General features: G+C 43.8%; 1 protein-coding gene across 2 annotated transcripts in view; it reads right to left on the minus strand.

Annotated features, from left to right (window-relative positions):
• SEMA4B (semaphorin 4B) overlaps nt 1-22,142 on the minus strand; it is a 287,580-nt gene that overhangs the window by 156,436 nt on the left and 109,002 nt on the right. For both annotated transcript variants that reach the window (XM_075858142.1, XM_075858141.1), the window contains exon 2: nt 11,277-11,328. The gene's annotated coding sequence lies outside the window, so the exon portion shown is untranslated. The remainder of the gene's footprint in view (nt 1-11,276; nt 11,329-22,142) is intronic.

Raw genomic sequence — 22,142 nt, forward strand, 5'->3', positions numbered from 1 at the left:
CTGTGCGGCACTCCCTACAGGGGGCTGTATGGACCTCCCGACAGGGGGCTGTGTGGCACACTCTACAGGGGGCTGTGTGACGCTATCTACAAGGGGGCTGTGTGGCGCTATCTACAAGGGGGCTGTGTGGCGCCTTCTACAAGGGGGCTGTGAGGCGCTACCTACAAGGGGGCTGTGTGGCGCTACCTACAAGGGGGCTGTGTGGCGCTACCTACAAGGGGCTACGTGGTGCTACCCACAAGGGGGCTGTGCGGTGCTACCCACAAGGGGCTGTGTGGCGCTACCTACAAGGGGGCTGTCTGGCGCTACCCATAAGGGGGCTGTGTGGTGCTACCTACAAGGGGCTGTGTTGCGCTACCTACAAGGGGCTGTGTGGCGCTACCTACAGGGGGAATCTGTGAGTGGGGGTCTGATGGTCATTTTACTGAGTGGTGGGCTGATGGTCATTTTACTGTGAGTGGGGGGTTGATGGTCATTTTTCTGTGAGTGGGGGGCTGATGGTCTTCAAGTGGTTTCCACCTCTGACCTCCAATTGAAATTAATAGGAGGCAGAAGATACCTGCGGCGCTCGTTTGGAGCTTTTTTTTCCTGCGTCTTTTGCATTCGCTTCAACAGAAAAAACACAAAAAAAAGGTCACACAACGCTGTCAGTTGCTGAAGGAATTTTGAGGCAGATTATTTTTGCCTTACAAAAAACGTGTGTGAACATGCCCTACGAGTGGAGTGCTTGTTCTTAGCCGTTTTCTGTCTTTCTCAAAACAATTTTTGGTAGGGGGGCCCTGAGGAAATTTTGTTTTTCCAGTGCTGCCTCGAGTCCAAAAAGGTTGGTAAACTCTGTACTAGGGTCCCGTCATGGAGCAGCTCAGTTCGTCATGGGAACGGGGCCTAGATGAGTAAAATGTTTGTTTTTGTTGGGGGCACTGTCTACAAGGGGGAGGTGTGGGGGGCTGTATGGCACGATCTACAAAAAGGAGGTGGGGGATTATGGCACTGTCTACAGGGAGGCTATATGGCAAAATCTACAGGGGGGCATTATACTGTGTGGGGGCCACTAAGCGGACATTATACTGTGTAGGGGTACTACAGGGGGCATAATACTGTGGGCACAATTAGAGGACAAAATACTGTGTTCTTGAAGGGGTTGTAATATATTATATTATTAAATATTATTATTATACTGTATGGGGGCACTAAAGGGGCACTAAAGGGGCATTATAATTTTTTTATGGGGCATTTTTTGTTAATGATGGAATGGGGCGCCGGAAGATCATTTCGCACAGGGCGCCATCTATCCTAGGGCCGGCCCTGGTCAGGAGGCTCCCTTACAAATAATGAATATGGGCAGCTCAAGTTGTTTTACTGCAATTCGAACTGGTACAGGGGACATTGAGGGGTGCTCTGGCTGGCTTTTATGGTGGCAATATGGCTGGCCTTTATATAAGAGCACTATGACTGGTTCTTGCTGCTAAGGCAGCACTGTGGCTATAACTGTTATGGGCACTGTGGCTATTATAAAATACATAAGGTGAGATAAAACCAGAAATACAGCATTTAAATGAGCAATATGCTGTAGGTGTGTGTATGCCGACCGCTTGTCCCTGTCCTGGCTGAACATCATTGGTAACTCTCAAGGACTGCATACAAGGTCACCATAATGGAGTTGGTTTACCATTACTGGCACAAGCTGGCGTTTGTCAGTAATTTGAAAATGCATGTTTGGCTAAGCTGTACAGGGATAGGATATCAGTACAACACGAGGGGTAAGTGGCTGCCAGACACTTCTGGTGACACATCTACAATAGAAACAAACAGGAAAAACCCATATAATGTCTATAGGCTGCCCATACGCATCACAAAGAAATCAGCCAAAATCGCCAATGTTGATTGGTCGTTGTCGATAGGTGTGTGGAAATTTACAATCTCTGTTCACAGATGCATTGTCTGTCATCTGAGAGATAACTGCTGAAAAGTTGATCGATCATGTTAGATCTTTTGAGCTGTTCGACATCTGTATGATTGTTTATAAGATCACGCATATACATATCAAAATTGGATGATAACTGAAGGTGGTGTTTATATGGCCGATTGTACAACTATACCAGCCAATGTGGTCTGGCGTGTTTTTGGGGGATTGTTCGCAAGACTGATTGGCTGTGTGCTGTCTGCTTTCTATCTTATAGAAATCGCCGGCTTTAGCCCTGTTGGCCATACGCAATAGATAGCTTTCAGCTGAACAAGGGGACAACTATCCCTCCTTACTCCCCAACAAACATATTTATTTCAATAGTGAGAGTGGGATAAGCCATTGCCCAATACAGAACCTCTGTCAGCACTTATCTCCAGTAGGAACATAGGATCGAGCATGTCTAATTCTCCTGCCTCCTGTAGGCAGAAATTGGGGGACAGTCAGTTTGCCCCATAGACATTAGACAGTTGACCGAGCCTGCCATGTTGGCTGAGATTCATTTAATGTGTGTGGCTAGCATTCGGATATGTGATATTACAGTGAAGATAACATGGTTGCTGTCTCTGTTTCCTCCAGTAGTTTGTTTGGGGTTGTGACAGAAGCGTTCCTATATGGACTTGTACAGTAGTCACAAACATTTAATGTAGTCATAGGCAGAACACAGAGTTTTTGTAATGGCAGGAAGGAGGTGAAGGCAAAGTGAGCCCTAATCTACCCACCGCCCTGTCCCTGCCTACTTGCAACGACCCGCCCTAGGCGACGGGGTACAACTGGGCGGCGGTCCCTACGCTGTCTAAGTGCACGGGAGAACAAACAGGGAACACGCAAAGGAAGGGGCAGTAGCCCACGGAACGCCGCGAGGAAACGGAGCGGTGAATGAATAGTCAGGACCAGGATGAAGTGGAGTATACCAACGTGAGCACGGAGAAGGAAGCAAGCCAGGGGCAAAGCAAAGCAGGTTAAGCGGAACTGCAGCAAGGCAGAAGCACGGCAGAAGCAGGCTGGAGCAAGCAGCAGTGGGGCCAGGAATCCAGAAGAATTACAAGCACTGAGGAAGAGAACACGGCAGGTAATAAAGGACAGGGGGCGGAGCTAACTCCGACTGACCAGGCCGTGATAGGCTCTCCCACTCCTGAGCCTGCCACCCTGGTTGGTGGGAGACGGTGTCAGTCTAACAGGTCTGGCCTCAGGTGTGGATTGATTAATCCCAGGAGTATACCTAGACGTAGTACCTGGCAGATACCTAACAGTTTTATTTTTTATTTTCTCTGCCTGTCACATCAGCGGTGGAGACTTTTCCTGGATATTAGGTGGAGCTTTGTACTATTGATCTTCACAAAAAGATATCGTTCACCACTCTCAAAATATGGTGCAAGCCTGAAGTGGAGAGATATCACGCACAAACGATTATCTACTTCAATGTTCCCATACAAAAGTCAAAAAGTGGAACCCCCTTATCAGCTATTTGTAGCTGTCAAACAAAAGACGCTAAACTGAATCAACTTTTGGGTTCTATGTTTCAAAAGTCATCTGAGTATATGTTAATATCAATTGCTAAATGTACGTTAATATCATTTTGGAAAGACATAGCCCAACATTGAAAAGAATGTTACATATTTGTGCAGTGGGTGACTGTAAAGGTATACATAGACAGAAACTTGTCTCGTCGACAATGACAGCTGGTGTGGCATATTTTTGCACTTCGACCACCTTAGAGCTGGCAGAACATTTACCAGTGGTGTATAATGAGTAATTTCTGCCGTTCTGTCTTAGGATCAGAGGCACTGCATAGATATTGAGATGAGATATTCCTATGCCTGAAGAACTTGTTAACACCTTTATACATATTCCGGTTTTTGTGAATAATCAAGCTGGACCATCCATTCCAGGCAGATTGTATATTGCTACAATAGATCACATTTGTTGTGTTGTATACAAATGGAGATTTAATAGTTATATGTAACAGATCTGTAAAGTCAGTCAGGGGCTCAATTAAAAACACATTGGAGCATGGGCAAGAAACTTCTCACTAGTTGTAGAGAAATTAGACTTTTACTGGACATTATCCAATCTTCATGGTATTTTGTATCCCTCTTGGGAATCTGAGGCTATGGGATTTATAAGAAAAGAAAATACAATTGTTGTTTCTTACTGCGTTCACTCCTGGTCTCATGACCTTTCCCAAGCAGTATGGTACATTGGAAGCCACCAACACAGTCAAATGTACACGGATGAGAGGATGTGCCAGAAGGCAGTTGAGGTTATAAGGTTTATTTAGGCTGTGTTCACATCTGCGTTGGAGGCTTTGTTGGGATCCTTTGTTGCAGATTCGGTCAAAAACGGCATTAAAAATAGTGTAGCATGCAATTTTCTTCAGTAAAACGACTGACACTATGACGTAAACCATTAAAGTCAATGGGTTCTGTCAGTTGCCGTTGGTGTCCGTCATGCGACAGATCCAGCACTTCCATTTTTCCTGCTCCTTTAACAGAAAAAAAAGAGAACACAGATGTGAACCCACCCGACCGGAGCTCTGACTGCCCATTAAATACATACTCATTCAGTGTCTGGATGGAGGACTGTGTGCCCCAACCAAAGCTCTGGGCCCGCAAGCAGTGTTCAATTGCTTGAATATTCAGTCTACCCATGGCATATGTTAATGTTTTTTGTTTTACTATCTTATGTAAGCCTGGAAAAACCCTGTAATAAAACCATTATAAAATATAAATAAATACATTATATAAATACTTAAATATGCACAAATAATTCAGTTCATTCTGTGCTTCCAACTTTCAATAGTAAAGGTTTAATATTTAGCTTAAATAGATTGTATAAGTATAAAGCAAAAAAAAACACAAAAAAACACTATGCCCAAACTACAGACATAGGGCACCGCTGGTTATGTATGATGGAGGAGTAGGCTTCGATACCACTCATTTCAGTAATTGGCAGGAAGTTTATGGGAAGTATTGCCAAATCTCCTACAAATGATCATATATCGCAGCTAAACCCTGTAAGACTCACAGATCAGCTCCCTCCTCGAGTACCACCCTGTGTCCACGCAAGTGCTGGTTTTCTCACATACCTCATATTTCATTGCTGCCTGAGTAAACAACTCATACCTGCTGACATAGAGCTCCTTATTCTGCAGCAGTGCTTTACTTCACTTTGCTTTACTATCCAGGGACATCTATAAGTATTAGATTTATAACTTTATATAAATCTATAAGAACAGTACTATACATTCTTGTAATGCTATTTCTTTTATTATTATTATTTTTTTTTCTTACTATTGTGTACATGCATCTTTAGTTCTCTAAATAGCATGGCACCGGATGTAAATTTAAGATGGTGTAGAACTGTTTTGTGACAGAATATTTTATGAAACAGTGTTATTATCAGAATAGCTCACTCTCCGAACCAGGGATATCCCCCTAAATGGAAAAAGTGCCAGGGCTCTAATGTCTGAAGAGGTAGTAAGCAGTGAAGCTTTCCGGTTGGCAGTGTTTGTGGGTGTGGTAATAAAAATAAGGATGGGCCCCAGAGCAAACATTTAGACCCCAAAATAGTTCGGAGCAGACCCTATGAAAGCTACGAGTAAAAGTGTCGGGGCGCGGGTGCCCTGCATCCTTCCTCTAAATCCTGTCCATTTTTTTGCTAAAGTGGTGTGACCAGCGTAAATGCAGCAAAGGTTGATTGTTTTGCACAAATTGTGATTTTTTTTTAATGCATTTTCAACTTTTTTATGCCACTAAACTGGCATAGAATATTTGATCAATTTCCCCTATAGTGCCTACTTTTGAGAATCTATTGCAAACCTCCCAACTTTTGAATTCGGAAAAGAGGGACATTTTTAAGCCACGCATTAACCACGCCCAATATCCCGCATAAACACATCAAATCACGGCCAGATCCTTCTGCAAATAACAAGCGCACATTGTCACTGCGGATTTCTAGACTGTCTGGATATCACAGATACTATGGATCCGGTTATATAGTCTTTGTGTTACTTTTCCTATCTTGGGTATAACATTTGCTCATCACGGGGGCAGCAGCTGCAGGACAAGCCAAAAGGCTGAGAACAATGAAAGTCAAGAGGGAGACCCTGTGGTTGATGACTTTTCAATTGACAGGTAGCAGAGTTACATGATGGGGATTATTTTTTCCAGTTGTGTAACTCAATGGAAAAATCATCCACCAGAGCCCCACTGTAGATTTCTCCACACACAGCCCCCCTGTATATAGCGCCAGACACAGCCCCCCTGTAGATAGCTCCAGATACAGTCCCCCTGTAGATAGCTCCAGATACAACCCCTCTGTAGATTGCTCCACACACAGCCCCCCAGTAGATTGATCCACACACAGCCCCCCTGTACATAGCGCCAGACACAGCCCCCCTGTAGATAGCACCACACACATTCCCCCTGTAGATAGCGCCACACACAGCCCCCCTGTAGATAGCTCCAGATACAGCCCCCCTGTAGATAGCTCCAGACACAGCGGCGTTCCCACTGGTGTCGATGCCGGCCCGGGAGTGGACCAGTCCAGTCACCTGACCTGTCACCTGACTGATGAGATACAGGAAACTTTAACTTGACACTGCTTGTTGCAGCATGATAACTTATCACTTATCACTTTTATGGTTGGCCAATAAAGGTATCATACCTCCTATACTTTTGTCTTTTTTGACACAATGGTATTTAACATTGCATATTGTTTCTGGCTAACACGGTACTACACTATTTTTTACTGCACTTATCACAACAAAAGCCATTGAAATTTCTTGCCAGTGTATTTTACACGTTAAGGCTCCTCTTAGGCTTCGTTCACATCTGTGTCAGGGATCCGTTCCGACGTCCTGTCAGAGCTTTCCGTCGGAACGGAGCCCTAACTGACACCATTTCCATCACCATTGATTTCAGATCCAGTGCCAATGGTTTCCGTTTGTCTCAGTTGTGCAGGGGTTCCGTCGTTTTGATGAAATCTATAGCGTAGTTGACTACGCTAATGATTCCGTCAAAACAACGGAACCCGACAAAATCAATGGTGATGGAAACCTCTGGTTTCCGTTTGTGTCAGTCAGGGCTCCGTTCCGACAGAAAGCTCCAACGGAATGTCGGAACGGAGCCCTGGCCTAGATGTGAACGAAGACTTACATGGCCCGATGTGAGCCGTGAAAACGAGCGCTGATTAACGAGACAAACGGCGTTTGTTTGCTCCGTTCACAAGGAGCTATTATCAGTAATGATAATCAGTTACTACGATCGCTCATCTCCATCCATTACCATCATGTCAGCAGCATATCTCCCTGTTTACATATGGAGATGTACTGCCGACAAGGATAATTTTTTCGGCAGTATAAATGATACGATCAGCCGATGAACGAGCACATTTTAGTCGTTCATCGGCTGATCGTTGACCTGTTTACACAGGCCAATGATCGGAAATAAGTATTCTCTGAACTCTCGTTTGCCCGATATTTGGTACGTGTAAAAAGGGCCTTAAGTGTCAACTTAAAAATGAATACATCTGTAACATGGGTGGCGCCCCTTAAAATATAGGCCACACCTAAAAAACGCCATCAACCTAATTCCCTTGAACCCAGACTAGTGCACATGACTACTAATCCCCAGAAAACATAATAATGGCAGTCCCAGCAAAATAGTGACAGCCAGATTACCATTAAAATAATTACAGCTACATTGATTTCATTACAGTGCCAGCCACAATGCCCCTTCTCTTACCTGACTCGGGTAGATGTGAAGGAGTTGTCATGACAAAATTGGTCGTTTGGTGAAGGCAGCAGTGGCCAATGTTTGTCCCGGTTGCCTACACAGTAGTAGGTACATGTGCATGCACCAACACAACACTGGTTGTCTCTGCTGCCATCACTGGACCACCAATGAACCTGGGGTCACTCAGAGAAAAGCCTACTCATCTGGGAGTTTAAGAGGTTTGATCTATCACAGATAGTTACCATTTCTGTACAGACAGTAGCTCAAATTGGCAATAAATCTTCAAAGTCCTAGGTTAGCAAGAATTATTTCACAGGGGTGTTACAAACAGGGAGTGTGTCAAGCCCTAGAGTTGGGAGTCAAACAAACAGACCTAATTCTGGCCTTCAGGGAACTGGATCACAACAAAAGGTGATATGTGAGAGGAATACACGCAGGCAAGTCAGTGCAGATGGGCTTGAAGAATGGAATGCACTTGCAGAGAGACAAGTCATATAGCTCTGAGCATTATATCTCAGGCTGGGACAACAGCCGAGTGTAATAGAATATAATAGAAGACTTTCAGGCAAAGTTCAAACCTCAAAGGTTAATTGGGCCACTTCTTCATTTCAATATTGACAGTCCACTTGTAATGTGTATTACTGAGGGGCTTGACAAATAGTAACAAAACAGAAAGAATGTCTACAAAAAAATGCTACAAACACACAAGTAATGGTGAAACAGGTTTAGAGCAAATATGGAAGTTAATATGCATCAAATGAACATGTCAGAATAGCCTGGAAAAACAGGATTTGAGGCAAATTATGTCATTTTCTGTGAAACTACACTTCTTGAGCGACAGATCAAAAACAAACGTGGAGATGTATGATGTCTACTTCTGACATATATATCTCCCAAAATTTAAATCCCAACTCGTGGGACATTTTAAAACCTCCTTCACCCAAAAATGTTTTTACACAAAAAAAATAATGAGACTGTTGGCAGTATGATATAGGTTAAGGCTACATTAAGGTCCAATTCCACTTACACATCCGCTGTTCAGTAATTCGATAACAAAATACCTAGCAGATTGTTGTGGTACATTCACCCCTCAGACCCTCTCTACTGCATGTTCTGATGCCATCTTCTCCCCAGCTGATCATGACTATGCTGGCTATACATGTAATGGACACAATGTCAGTGGTCACCAGTAGTAGCGGTTGCAGTATTTCCTATATGAACTCCTGGGTGGTTCAGGACGGCACTGCTGAGTTATCGAATTATCCCTGTGGGAAGTAGTTGACAGCTGTAGTCTTTTCTAGGCTCAGATGTGTAACTTGTAGCTCCTGGGCCCCAATCCAAAATCTGTGACAGGGTCCCTGACCTACTATGTGCCATTTATAATACTGCAGAGTGGGCTTTGGCCCCCCGTTTGTGCCCCCATATATTTAGTGCCATCTGTAGATAGTGCCACACAGCCCCCTGTAGGTAGTGCCACAAAGCCCCCCACATAGGTTGTGCCACACAGCCCACCTTGTAGGTAGTGCCAAACAAACCCACCAACATAGGTAGTGCCGCACAACCCCTCTCGTATGTAGTGCCACTCAGCCCTCCTCGTAGGTAGGGCCCTCGCAGGCACCAGGGCCCAATTGTGACTGCTACTTCTGCACCCTCTATAGCTACGCCCATGCCTAGGCTACTCCATTGTTATCGGCACCTCAGGCATTTCAATAAATTAAACATTGTGTGCAATACTTTAATAGTTCATTCACATGCAGCAATTCCACTCTATTTTTGCTGATATAGTAAGCTACTTTTTTTTTTTTTTTTTTTTTTTTTTTTAAATGCTGCAATTTTTGAAACCACATTTGTTACATGGACAGCCAAAGATGTGCAAGATATTCCCAAGTGTTTCTTTGTGTGGTGAAAAACAAGTTGGTGGATTTCCACTATCTAGCTCTATTATGTGGGTTCTCTTCTGATATATGGCGCTATTATCTATACTTTTAATTATTGCTACTTCTGCTTCAGGTTCTTGGCACTAGGTGGTGGTGACCCATCTGATTTTGCTATGGGGCCCTAGGAACTCAAGTTACGCCTCTGATCAAAACTGCATGTGTGATCCTGGTCCCAGGCCTCCATCACACAATATTTTTTCCAGAAATGTTTAAAAAAACATGGGTTTTAAGTGTTTCTTCATAACGCTTAACCCAAATTAAGCCAGAATTCTGGCATACATGCCATGCGTCACATTTATTAATAGTTTTAGACACTTAATTTGACACACTCGACAAGGGGGGAGGGTGGCTTAGCAGGAAAGGATGTGGTCTAACCAAAGGGGACATGGCTTAAAATGTGACACCATGCGCCAGAAATGCACCAAAATCTTTGCACAAAAATTTATGTAAACTTAGTCAACTAATAGGTTCCGTCGTTTTGACGGAATCAATAGCACAGTCAACTAATATAGGAAATCATGCTAAGCCTATAAAATCCATGAATAGGGACTTCACTATGTCCTAGTCAGGTTCCTAGGAATCATTTGAAGCTCCTGGGCCCCAGCCTGCTGCAACAGCTACCTATACACTGCCTTTAGCGCCGTTCCTGGTCTGGATGATGTAGATCTAAGAATTCAGCCATGTACCATGCTGATAATTTAATTATGCCCAGGTCAGGACTGATACAGGGAAGCATTGTGAGAAATGTACAGCATTCGTTATGCCGGTCTGTTTTTGCAGACCAGACTCGCCCATTGAAGTCTATAGGTGCTTGAAAAAATAAAGAGCACACAGGTGACATCCGTGTCCTGTCTGTTTGTCACAGACCTGTTGCTAAGCGATGCAGAAAAAAAGCTCTCTATGCTGTAAAACCAATAGAAAATGGCATCTGAGCGAACATATGATCTTCCTGTAGGCGTTTCAGTGGGTTGGGACAAACTTGTGACTAAATGGATGACAAAGGGACTAAGAAAATGTTGTGTGTTTGAGACCGAAGGCTTGGTTTTCCTGCTGCGATTTTGGTGCATTTTTTTTTTAAGCGATTATCGCAATATTGTGGCAAAATGCAGCATTTTTCGCAAAAATATGCCTTTTGACACAATTTCGTGGTAATCGGGGAAAAAATAATCGCACCAAAACCGCAGCATGAAAACTAAGCCTACGAGTACATTTAAAATTTGCAGCGTCTGCATGCGCTTGAAGTATTACCGGAAAAATTGTGCGCTCATTGGCCACTGCATGCTGCCATGGTTTTGGCGGTCACTGCTATGTGGGACCGTACCCTTAGGGTTTCAGACCTTTGGTGTACAAGTTACAATCAGCTATAGTTGAAGTGGACTCCCAAGAACACAGCAAGATGTGCCACAGCGTATATAGTAAAAATGTTTGAAGAAAATCCCTGAATCAGACCTGGTCCTTTTGCATTTGAGCAAAGCAGCTCAAGCACCAGTGTAATCCATACATTTCTGCAGACCCTGTCATTTTAGGCAATGTGCTGAGAAGATTCTGAAAAATCTTACTGCTTCCCAATGCACGACTATGCAGCGCAGTCTTATGAATAATTATTATTTTTTTAATCACGATATAGACATCACATACCGTAATCCAAAGGAGTTGTGTCCAATTTACTGTCACATTAAGAAGATGCAACCTAAAAAAATAATATAAAACTAAATTAGTTCAAGTGAATAAAAACACATTTTCTATTGTTTTATAAAAATCATTAAACAAGGGGGTATAAAGAAAATTACAATGTTATGTAAGAAAATAAATATTTTAGATCTATACATTAGCTCTCTTTGTGTGATACATTTACAACAGGGAGTACATGCCACGGATCTATAAGTTATATGTTGATGCTGTTTTTTTACTGCCACCAGTGCAGGCCCAGCTCCAGGTTTATGTAGACCCTTGGGTGACACAGACATAGAGGGCCTCTTTGCGGGGGAACTCACAGCGGCAGTAAAACGGCAGAAAACGGCAGTTTGTGCCCCTGTATAGAAGTTAGGCCCTGTTTATGCCCCCATATAGAAGTTAGGCACCCATATATTTAGTGCCTCAGTAGATAGTGCCACAGTGCCCCCTGTAGGTAGTACCACAAAGCCCCCCTCATAGGTTGTGCCACACAGCCACCCTCGTATGTAGTGCCACGCAGTCCCCCTCCCAGGTAGTGCCAGACAGCCCCTTCCTCCTAGGTAGTGCCACACAGCCTCCCTCCCCGGTGGTGCCACACAGCCCCCCTCCCAGGTAGTGCCACACAGCCCCCCCTGTAGGTAGTGCCATTGGGGCTCCCTGTAGGAGTGGAATCCCCAGGAAGAGCATTGCTGTTGCTTTGGCTGGTGATTCCGCTCCTGGAGGAGCCCCGGACATCACTGTCTTTATAAGGGTAGTGATGTCAGGGGCTTCTCCAGGAGCAAAATCCACGGCCAAAGCATCGGCAGCATTCCGCTCCAAGAGGAGCCCCTGACTTCTCTGTCCATATATGAACATTGACGCCCTCTAAGAGTGGAATCCCCAGCCAGCGTCAGCAACGCCCTAGCCCGGGGATTCCACTTCAGGAGGAGTCCCTGATGTCACTGTCCATATATGGATAGGGACATCAGGGGTTTCTCCAGGAGCAGTATCCCCAGCTAGAGCGTTAGCAATGCTCTGGCTGGGTATTCTGCATCAGGAGTAGCCCCTGATGTCACTGTCCATATATGGATAGTGACATCAGGGACTCCTCCTGGGAGCCGCTGTCTAGGAGCGGAATCCCCCCAGAGAATTGCCGACGCTCTGGCCAAGGATTCCGCTCCTGGACACGTGCTCCCACTCTAAGCGGAATCCCTGGCAAGAGTGTCGGCAACGCTCTGGTCGGGGATTCCACTCCTGGAGGAGCCATGATGGCAGCGTCAGCACCCGGTGGCCGAGTGGCCCCCCGCCAATGGTAGTGGGCCACAGCACTTGCCCAAGTTCCCCCGAGTGCTGACGCTGGCCCTGCACGAGTGTTATTTTACTGCTGACAGATCAATAAGATTACATTATTTTGATTGGATGGACCCATGATACCAGTGTGAACAAAGCCCTTTACACTGATTGCATTATCCCATATAATATACAATTTTCCTTGTTTAAAGGCTCACGTTAAACATCTGAGGGCTCCGTTAAAAATCTGAGTTGTAAGGAGCCGTAAAAGTACCCATCCATGTAGCAGATTTGTTGCAGATTTGTTTTTTGCTTTTTAAGTTCGCAGCCTGTAGCCCTGGTCTAAGACCGCTCCCTTACTGCACCTCCATATGCCTGCGATTTCATACGGAGGATTTTACTTTCAGATTCCTGCAGAAAAATATGGCGGCATGTACCAACAGATAGCATATTTAGTGTCACCCAGCCCCCCTCCCAGGTAGTGCCACATAGCCCCCCTCCCAGGTAGTGACACATAGCCCCCTCCTCCCAGGTAGTGTCACACAGCCCCCTCTTCCCAGATAGTGCCACACAGCCCGCCTCCCTAGTAGTGCCACACAGCCCACCTCCCTGGTGGCGCCACACAGCCTCCCTACCTGTAGGTAGCGCCTTTGGGGGTTCCCTCTAGGAGTGGAATCCCCAGCAAGAGCATTGCCGATGCTCTGGCTGGGGATTCTGCTTCAGGAGAAGCCACTGACGTGACTGTCTATATATGGACAGTGTTGTCAGGGGCAGAGCACTACTAGTACTCTGCCTGGGACTCCTATTCTGCTCCTGACATCGCTGTCCATACATGGATAGTGATGTCCGGAGCAGAGCTGAAGTCCCGAGCAGAGCTGAAGTCCCGGGCAGAGCGCTAGTAAAGGCTCTGCTCCGGTACTCCGGCTCTGGGGAAGCCCCTAAGAGTCGCTGAGACTGAGAGAGCGTTCTCTGCAGAACCACCAGTCTGTGTGTGTTCATGTGGGAGGAAACAAAGCGCAAGTCACCCTGACACTGTCCGTAGTTGTTGGACAGTGTCAGAGCGAAGAGATCATGTCCCCTTGTCATTTAGTTAGAAACGCCCCATTGACAGTTCAGGGGCTTATTTACATATTTGGCGCCAAATATAACGGCACCGATATGTAAATAACAGAGGGAGTTAAAAAAATAATTTCAAGTGAGACAGTGTTTGTGAAGCCCTGCCCATTACACGCTGCACTCAGCCACACATGTATGGGCAGGTGAAAGGTTCTCTTTAAGCAACCAGCAGATGAATAGGTAATGGTTATAAAGATAAAATTTCAGTGAAGGGCTTTTTTGTTATCGCTTTACTTTGTAGACCGTATGAAAATCCCTAGCTTCATTACATAGTTGTGTAATGTGACTGGTAGCCTGATAGAGCGCAGGCCTGGAGATCAGTTAGGAGATGAGAAGGAGATGAATCCCCCTTTACAGGCCTCACAGCTCAGTTTATTGTCCCAGATGAACTAAACAGTGCTAGTTCTTACATCTTTCCCAACTTAAAACTAGTCCTGTTATATTTTGCTGCTGGATGATATGTCGATTTTTGAAAATAATATAAATTCTGGCAAGTGTGAAGCTAGATACTGGAGACTGTAAGCTAAAAAAATTTTTTTATCAGGGAACTACATACCCTTCGAAATTTGGAAATTAAAAATAGGTACAAACCTATGAATCCCACAATCTCAGTGTGCCAGCCACAAAAGCCCCCATAAATACTAAGCATAATGCCAAATAAAGTGCCAAGAACAAATGCCCACACTACTTACACTGGGAGGGATAGGACATGTTAGGGTAGGACAAAAGGGTAAGGGGCATCTGTGTCTTACGTTTGTTTGATGAGTGTCACACACAGACATTATAACTGCTCTGACAATAAGACCCTGGAGTGGGCTAGCGGGGCTAAAACGTTTTCTACCCCAGTGCTGCATTTTCTTTTAGCCAATCTAAAAAATTCAGCTGAAATTAAGCAAATTGGAAAAAGCTCTACTAGCAAATATGGTGTTATAGATTGAAGAAATGTAGTATTATACAACCAAAAATGGTACACTTCAGGGGCCAGGAACCACACATATAAACTTAAAAGGCTATGTACACCTTTGAGGGCTTTTTTTTTTTTTAATAAACAGGTCAGTCAGTGTGTTTTGTCCAATTTAAATTCGTTTAAATTAAAAATTCGTTTTACTGTTTTAGAAACAGCTGCTCTGTATTCTCTATACAGAACAGCTGTATAGTTCGCTATGACATGAATCCGTCAGTCTCGCAGACCTGATGGGTTTAGTGTCGGCGGGTCCTGCGTGTCTATGACATGCAGGATCCACCTGTAATCTATTACATCTAAATTCATAGCCTTTAATCCCTTCCTGACCAGCCCACGTAGATTAACGGGCTACAGCGCTGGTCCTTGTGCCTGCATCCTGTTAATCTATGTGTGCTCCTAACGGAGGCAGGACCTAATACGTTGCTTGTCAGTGTGAAACTGACAGGTATAATACATAATATTGCGGCGTATTATAACAACGATTCAGCAGTTGAATGTTCCAGTCCCTAGTGGGACTAAAAAAAAAAGTAGAAAGAAAATGTTGTACAAAAATAAAAAAGTAAAAGTTCCAAGTAATAAAATAAAAAAATCGCCCTTTTTCCCTTACAAAGTCCTTTACTATTAGAAAGAATTAAATAAACAGATAAACTATGCATAATTTGTGTCGCTGTGTCCGTAACGGCCTGAACTATGAAAATATAATGTTATTTATCCCACAAGGTGAATGCCGTAAAAAAACAAATAAAAAAACAGTACCAGAATAGTTTTAGTCACTTCAGCTCCCTAAAATTTGAATAAATAGGGATCAAAAAGTCGCATGTACCCAAAAATGGAACCAATATAAACCACAGTTTGTTCCGCAAAAAACAAGCCCTCACACAGCTTTCTCGATGGAAAAATAAAAAGTTATATCTCTTAAAATAGGCGACATAAAAACGAAAGTATTTTTCTAAAACCATGATTTTAACTTGCAAACACCGTAAAACATAAAACAACTATATACATATGGTATCGCCGTAATCGCATCGACCCACAGAATAAATTATATATGTCATTTATAGTGCATGGTGAGTGCTGTAAAAAATGTTTTATAAAAAGTAATAGAAGTTTTCACGGTCTAATTCCACTTAATTCAGCAAAAAACCTATGGTATCAAAATGCTCACTATACCCCTGGATAAATTATTTTAGGGCTGTAGTTTCCCAAATGGGGTCACTTCTGGTAGGTTTCCACTGTTTTGGTCCCTCATGGGCTTTGCAAATGCGACATGACACCCGAAAACCAATTCAGCAAACTTGAGCTCCAAAAGCCAAATCATGTTCCTCCCCTTCTGAGCCCCGCCGTGTATGCAAACATCCGTTTATTACCACATATGGGGTATTGCCATAATCAAGAGAAATTGCTTTTCAAATGTTGGGATGCCTTTTCTTCTTTATGCCTTGTGAAAATTTATAATTTCTACGTTTTATTGGAAAAAATTATAATTCCACTACTTTCAGCAAAAAACGTGTGGGGTCAAAATGCTCACTATACACCTCTATAAATGCTTTGAGGGGTGTAGTTTGCCAAATGGCGTCTTTTTGGGGCTGTTTCCACTGTTTTGGCACCACAAGACCTCTTCAAACCTAACATGGCGCCTAAAATATACTCTCAGAAAAAGGAGGCCCCAAAATCCACTAGGTGCTCCTTTGCTTCTGAGGCCGGTGTTTCTGTCCATTAGCACACTAGGGCCACATGTGGGATATTTCTAAAAACGGCAGAATCTGGGCACTAAATATTGAGCTGCGTTTCTCTGGTAAAACCTTCTGTGCTACAGAAAAAAAAGGATTTTTTCTTTAAAAAAAATAATGAAATTTTTTAAATTTGACCTCCACTTTGCTGTAATTCCTGTGAAACACCTAAAGGGTTTATAAACTTTCTAAATGCTGTTTGGAAAACTTTGAGGGGTATAGTTTTTAAAATTGGGTGACTTATGGAGGTTTCTAATATATAAGGCCCTCAAAGCCACTTCATAACTGAACTGGAAATTTTCTTAAAAATGAGAGAAATTGCTGCTTAAGTTCTAAGCCTTGTAACGTCGTAGAAAAATAAAAGAATGTTCAAAAAATTATGCCAATCTAAAGTAGACATATGGTAAATGTGAACTAGTAAGTATTTTGTGTGGTATTACTATCTGTCTTACAAGCAGATACATTTAAATTTAGAAAAATGCTAATTTTTGCAAATTTTCTCTTAATTTTGGTGTTTTTCACAAGTAAATACTGAATTTATCGACCAATTTTTTCCATGAACATAAAGTACAATATGTCACGAGAAAACAATCTCAGTATCACTTGGATAGTGATAAATTAATAAATGAACATAAATTAACACGTGTCAGATTTGAAAAAATCAGATGTGTCTACATGATCAAAACAGGCTGCATCCTGAAAGGGTTAAAGTAAGCTGAGGCCTCCACTTTAGAATAAAGGAACCTAAGGCTGGGTTCACACACCCTATTTACGGACGTAATTCGGGCGTTTTAGCCCCGAATTACGTCCGAAAATACGGCTCCAAAGCGTTGGCAAACATCTGCCCATTCATTTGAATGGGTTTTACGATGTTCTGTGCCGACGGTCATTTTTTTTACGCGCCGCTGTCAAAAGACGGCGCGTAAATAAGACGCCCGCGTCAAAGAAGTGCCTGTCACTTCTTGAGACATAATTGGAGCCGTTTTCCATTGACACCACAGAAAAACAGCTCCAATTACGTCCATAATGGACGCAGCGAAAAGCGTCTACACTTGCCATTACGTCTGAAATGCCGGAGCTGTTTTCTCCTGAAAACAGCTCCGTAATTTCAGCCGTAACGGAGGCTGCCGTGTGAACATACCCTTAGGCGCTCCTATGAGTGTTGGTTTTAGCTGAGAGATCTTCAGTTTTACAGGCTGTTAACATGTGTCATATTTAAATTAGTGTTGCTGTAAGGCCTTATTCACACGAGCGTATTTCACGTCTGTGTGCTGTCCGTTTTTTTCACGGACACCTTGAAATTCAATGGGGCTATTCACACATGCGTTGTTTTTCACACAGCGTGTGTCCGTTGCGTGAAACTCACTGAATATCCTATTGTGGTGCATATTTGCACACCACGCAGCCTATTGAAGTCAAAAGGTGCGTGAAAAAAAAACGGACAGGACATGGCCGTCATTCGTGGGCTGTCCATGATTCACGCAGCAGTTGCTAAAGAAATGAGGAAAAAAAAAACTTTTTTTTTTTTGCTGACGTAAAAAACGTGTGACATACGGATGACATACGCGCATAAAAATCGCAGACGCGCAACGTACACGGATGTCATGCGGATCTGCAACTCAAGAAAAACGCTGCTTTTTTTTGGGGGCGCAAAATGGACACGTTTGTGTGAATAAGGCCTAATGCGTCTACATTGCTTATGCATTTCATGTCAGAAGATGTTACAATGTACTTTCACATGTACAGTTCTTGTTTGGTTTTTGTCATTGAAGTATCTGACTACAGCAGCCAGATGTTACATTGCAGCATGTGCTATCCCTTATAGTCTTTATGTTGTATCCCCCGGCCCCTCCCCCATTTTACCTCAATGGATAGGAGACGTAGCATAAAAAACGCTCATAAAAAGAACTAACAATGCAGCCTCTGGAAGAAATACAAAAATATACAGACAAGGAAAAAGGAAGTAGATTGGTGAAGTTTGTAGCCATTCATACAGTGGCGTAGCTATAGGGGTCGCAGCGGTCGCACTTGCGACCGGGCCCCTAAGCCTGGGGGGGCCCACGGGCCCCCGTTGCCATACTGTATGCTTCCAAAAAAAATCTTCTGTGCCGTAAAGCCGGCACTTCCTGGTTACGGTCACATGGTACACCTTAGTGTACCATGTGACCGTGTTGTCACGTGACACGTCTTCCGGACAGTGGAGTGGAAGAGTCGGTGCCGAGGACTCCAGGTGAGCTGCAGTCTGTGTTGTGTTGTAATGTATTGTGATGTAATGTGTTGTGATGCCTTGTAATGTATTGTGCTGTTTGCGGTGGAGAGGAGGGGGGCCGTTAAATCACAGCCCCCCCTCCTCTCTCCACCGCAAACTTCACAATACAACACAATACAGTATAGTACACATGACTATGAGAGCGGGGCTGCGGCTGTGTAATACAGCCATTGCCCCGCTCCTGAGTCCTGACATGTGCGCGCCGTCAGCATGATGTGATGCGGCCAGCGCTGCACTAATGATCTGCGGCACTGAAGACAGAACATGGCGGGTGCACTGCAAAACACCCCCATGTTCTGTCCTCAATGCCTGAACCGCCGCTCATTAGTGCAGCGCCGGCCGCATCACCTCAGGCTGACCGCGCGTGCACTTGTTGTCAGGAGCGGGGCAATGACTGTATTACACAGTCGCAGCCCCGCTCTATAACGGCGGAGATCAGAGAAACCTCTCATCTCCGCCGCTATTCTCCTGAATGCTGCGATCAAAGCCGACTGCAGCATTCAGGGGAAAGTGAGAAGGGGGGATGCCCCTGGATCGTGTCACAGGGAATTCCTGTGACGCGATCGAGGGCCATACCATATATGGGCAGACAGCCCTGGGGTCTATTGAAGGACCCCAGGGCTGTCTTACCATATTTCCTGTTAGGGCATACTGAGGTATGTCCTAACAACTGCCTGTGTGCTATCTGTCCACAGGTTAATGTACTGACATATATCTGATATATGCCAATACATTGAAGTTTAAAAATAAAGTAAAAACAAAGTAATGTTAAATAAAAAAAACACACATTCACCTTTTTTACTATAAACATTAAAATAGTTCTCAATACATAAAATATACACATATTGGGTATTGGCGCGGCCGTAATAACCTGCACAACGATTTTTTTTTGCATTATTTGTGATGTGTGCGCTGTAAAAAAATAAAATAAACTGCTTTCTATCACTTATTGTGAGGCACAAGGTGTGAAGAATTTAACCTCCATGTGCCTCACATTAATAGTAATTAACCCCATCATGTACCTCACACATTAACCCATTATGACTGAGAAACATGACGGGATTAATTACTATTAACGTGAGGCACATTCAAAATTCAGCATCACACCTCGTGCCTCACATCAGAAAACTGAAGAACTTTTTTTTTTTATTACTGTAAACGAAGTATCGGTATCAAAGTCCAAATTTTGGTATCGTGACATCCCTACACTGTGGGTCGCGTCCCCCTGGGGATTCGTGTGAAGACCTCCGGGGGGTCGCGAGTCACTCACCGAGGTCCCGATTCCATTCAATCCTGGAGCAAGGAGCTGACATCTCCTTGATCCAGCATTCACTGTGCCCTGAGCAGCTCGACGCAGGCAGGCGGGATGTAGCGACATCTTCGCGCCTGTCTGCTCCGAGTCACTCATAGCACAGACCGGAGGAGGCGAAGGATCCTGCACCCGGCGTGGGAACGGGCATAGGTAAGTAATTATGCTATTTCTTTTATTATGCACATATGGGGGCATTATACTGTATGGGGGGGGGGGTGCTGATATTGTGTGGGGGGCATTATACTGCATGGGGGCAGATATGGCATGGGGGCTGATAAGATGGGGGCATTATACTGAATGGGGGCTGATATGGGGGAATTATACTGAATGGGGGCTGATATGGGGGAATTATACTGTATGGGGGCTGATATGGGGAGCATTATACCGTATGGGGCTGTTATGGGGGGGCATTATACTGTGTGGGGGCAGCTATGGGAGCATTATACTCTGTGGGGGCATTATACTATGGGGGCTGTTGGGCAAAGCGTCTGGGCATAGGCACGCACAGGGGTCTGATGATAATGATGATGGTGGTGTTGGGGAGTGGTAGGGGGGCCCAAGCTGAATTCTTGCACCCGGGCCCATGAGCCTTTAGCTACGCCCCTGCATTCATATAATACATGAGTCTAAAGTTACTGAACATTCGTATAATTGCCTGTCAGTTTACATGTTCTGTGTCGTGTCAGACGTTCATATATATTGCGGCCTCCTGTAATCTGCCTTCTGGTTTTATATAAAGCGCCGCTGCCGGACGCCCCCCAACTACGTTTTATTCCAATACACTGGCTCTTTAAATTGGACTAATTTATAAATGGTTTTATAGTGGAAATCTGTCAGAATACAACACACTTTTCCTCTGTGACAGCAACCTCCGGAGAAAGCAATTACTTCCGTCAGATGAAGAAATACAGGCAGATACTCATTTGCTATCTAATTGAAAACTGAGTTTGTGCGCAGCATATAGAGCAAAAGATACATTTAAGACTGGAGTCTGAAGCACGTGCAATACAATGGGAAATTAAAAAGTGTATAAATGGAAATTGTAAATTAATAAGTTATTGATTTTGGACAAATACACAATTGATTACATTTCTACGCTATTTTCCTGTTCTTGAATGTTGTGAGGGTGCACAGATATTGTCAGCATCAAAACGGTATTTCATGTGGCCTAAGTGCCGGTACTTGCGTAACCCTTTCAAGCCTAAACTCTGCTTCATCCACACCTTTTGTAAAGAAAATGTATTGTTTGTGTTTTTTTGTACAGAACAGTGAGAAATATGACACACAATGGAAAGATTTATCCATATGTTGCAGCTTTAAAAACTGGACTCAAAGTGTCCTAAGAACTACGTTTGAAGATTCTTGCTGCAATAGAAGAAGTGTATATTACTTTGATTTTGTGTTTTTCCACTACAGACCTTTATAGCATATAGATAGAGTTTGGGGTCCAGCCACTGGAACCTTTACCGACTCTGGGAATTGGATAGCCTGGTCCTCTTACCATGAAGATGTAGTTACTTTGCATTATAATGAATGGGAGATAGAGAAAAGCCACTCGACGGTTTCTGTATTTCCCATGGGCTCCATTGGAGAGTGACCATGCATACGCAGTCACCTATATACCAAGACAGGCAAACCCTGTTTTCAGTTTGTGAGGATTCCCATTGTGGTACTTCGATAAATTTCTCTAGTGGGAAGAAAAATGGAGGCAATGCTGTCCTTTTAATAGTAACCACTGAGGTGTGCATACATTTTATGATCGTACAGAGGAATAAAAGCATAAGTAAATAAATATTATAGCTGTACCACACTATATAGATCTACACGTAGAAAATAAAGAGCCTCCCACTGAACCTTGGCCATTACTGTAAGTAGGTGTGTACTGCACAATCTGGAAATGTTTTCTGATACTGGTGTCAATGATCCTAGTATCTGTGATAATCCCAACTTGTCACCATTGATTCATTAGTCAGAGGAAGTGATGACAACGTTCTTAAAGAGGCTCTGTCACCAGATTTTGCAACCCCTATCTGCTATTGCAGCAGATCGGCGCTGCAATGTAGATAAGAGTAACGTTTTTATTTTTAAAAAACGAGCATTTTTGGCCAAGTTATGACCATTTTTGTATTTATGCAAATGAGGCTTGCTAAAGTCCAACTGGGCGTGTTTA

This window comes from Rhinoderma darwinii, chromosome 3 (assembly GCF_050947455.1).
Source record: "Rhinoderma darwinii isolate aRhiDar2 chromosome 3, aRhiDar2.hap1, whole genome shotgun sequence".
In the NCBI taxonomy this organism is placed as follows: Eukaryota; Metazoa; Chordata; class Amphibia; order Anura; family Rhinodermatidae; genus Rhinoderma; species Rhinoderma darwinii.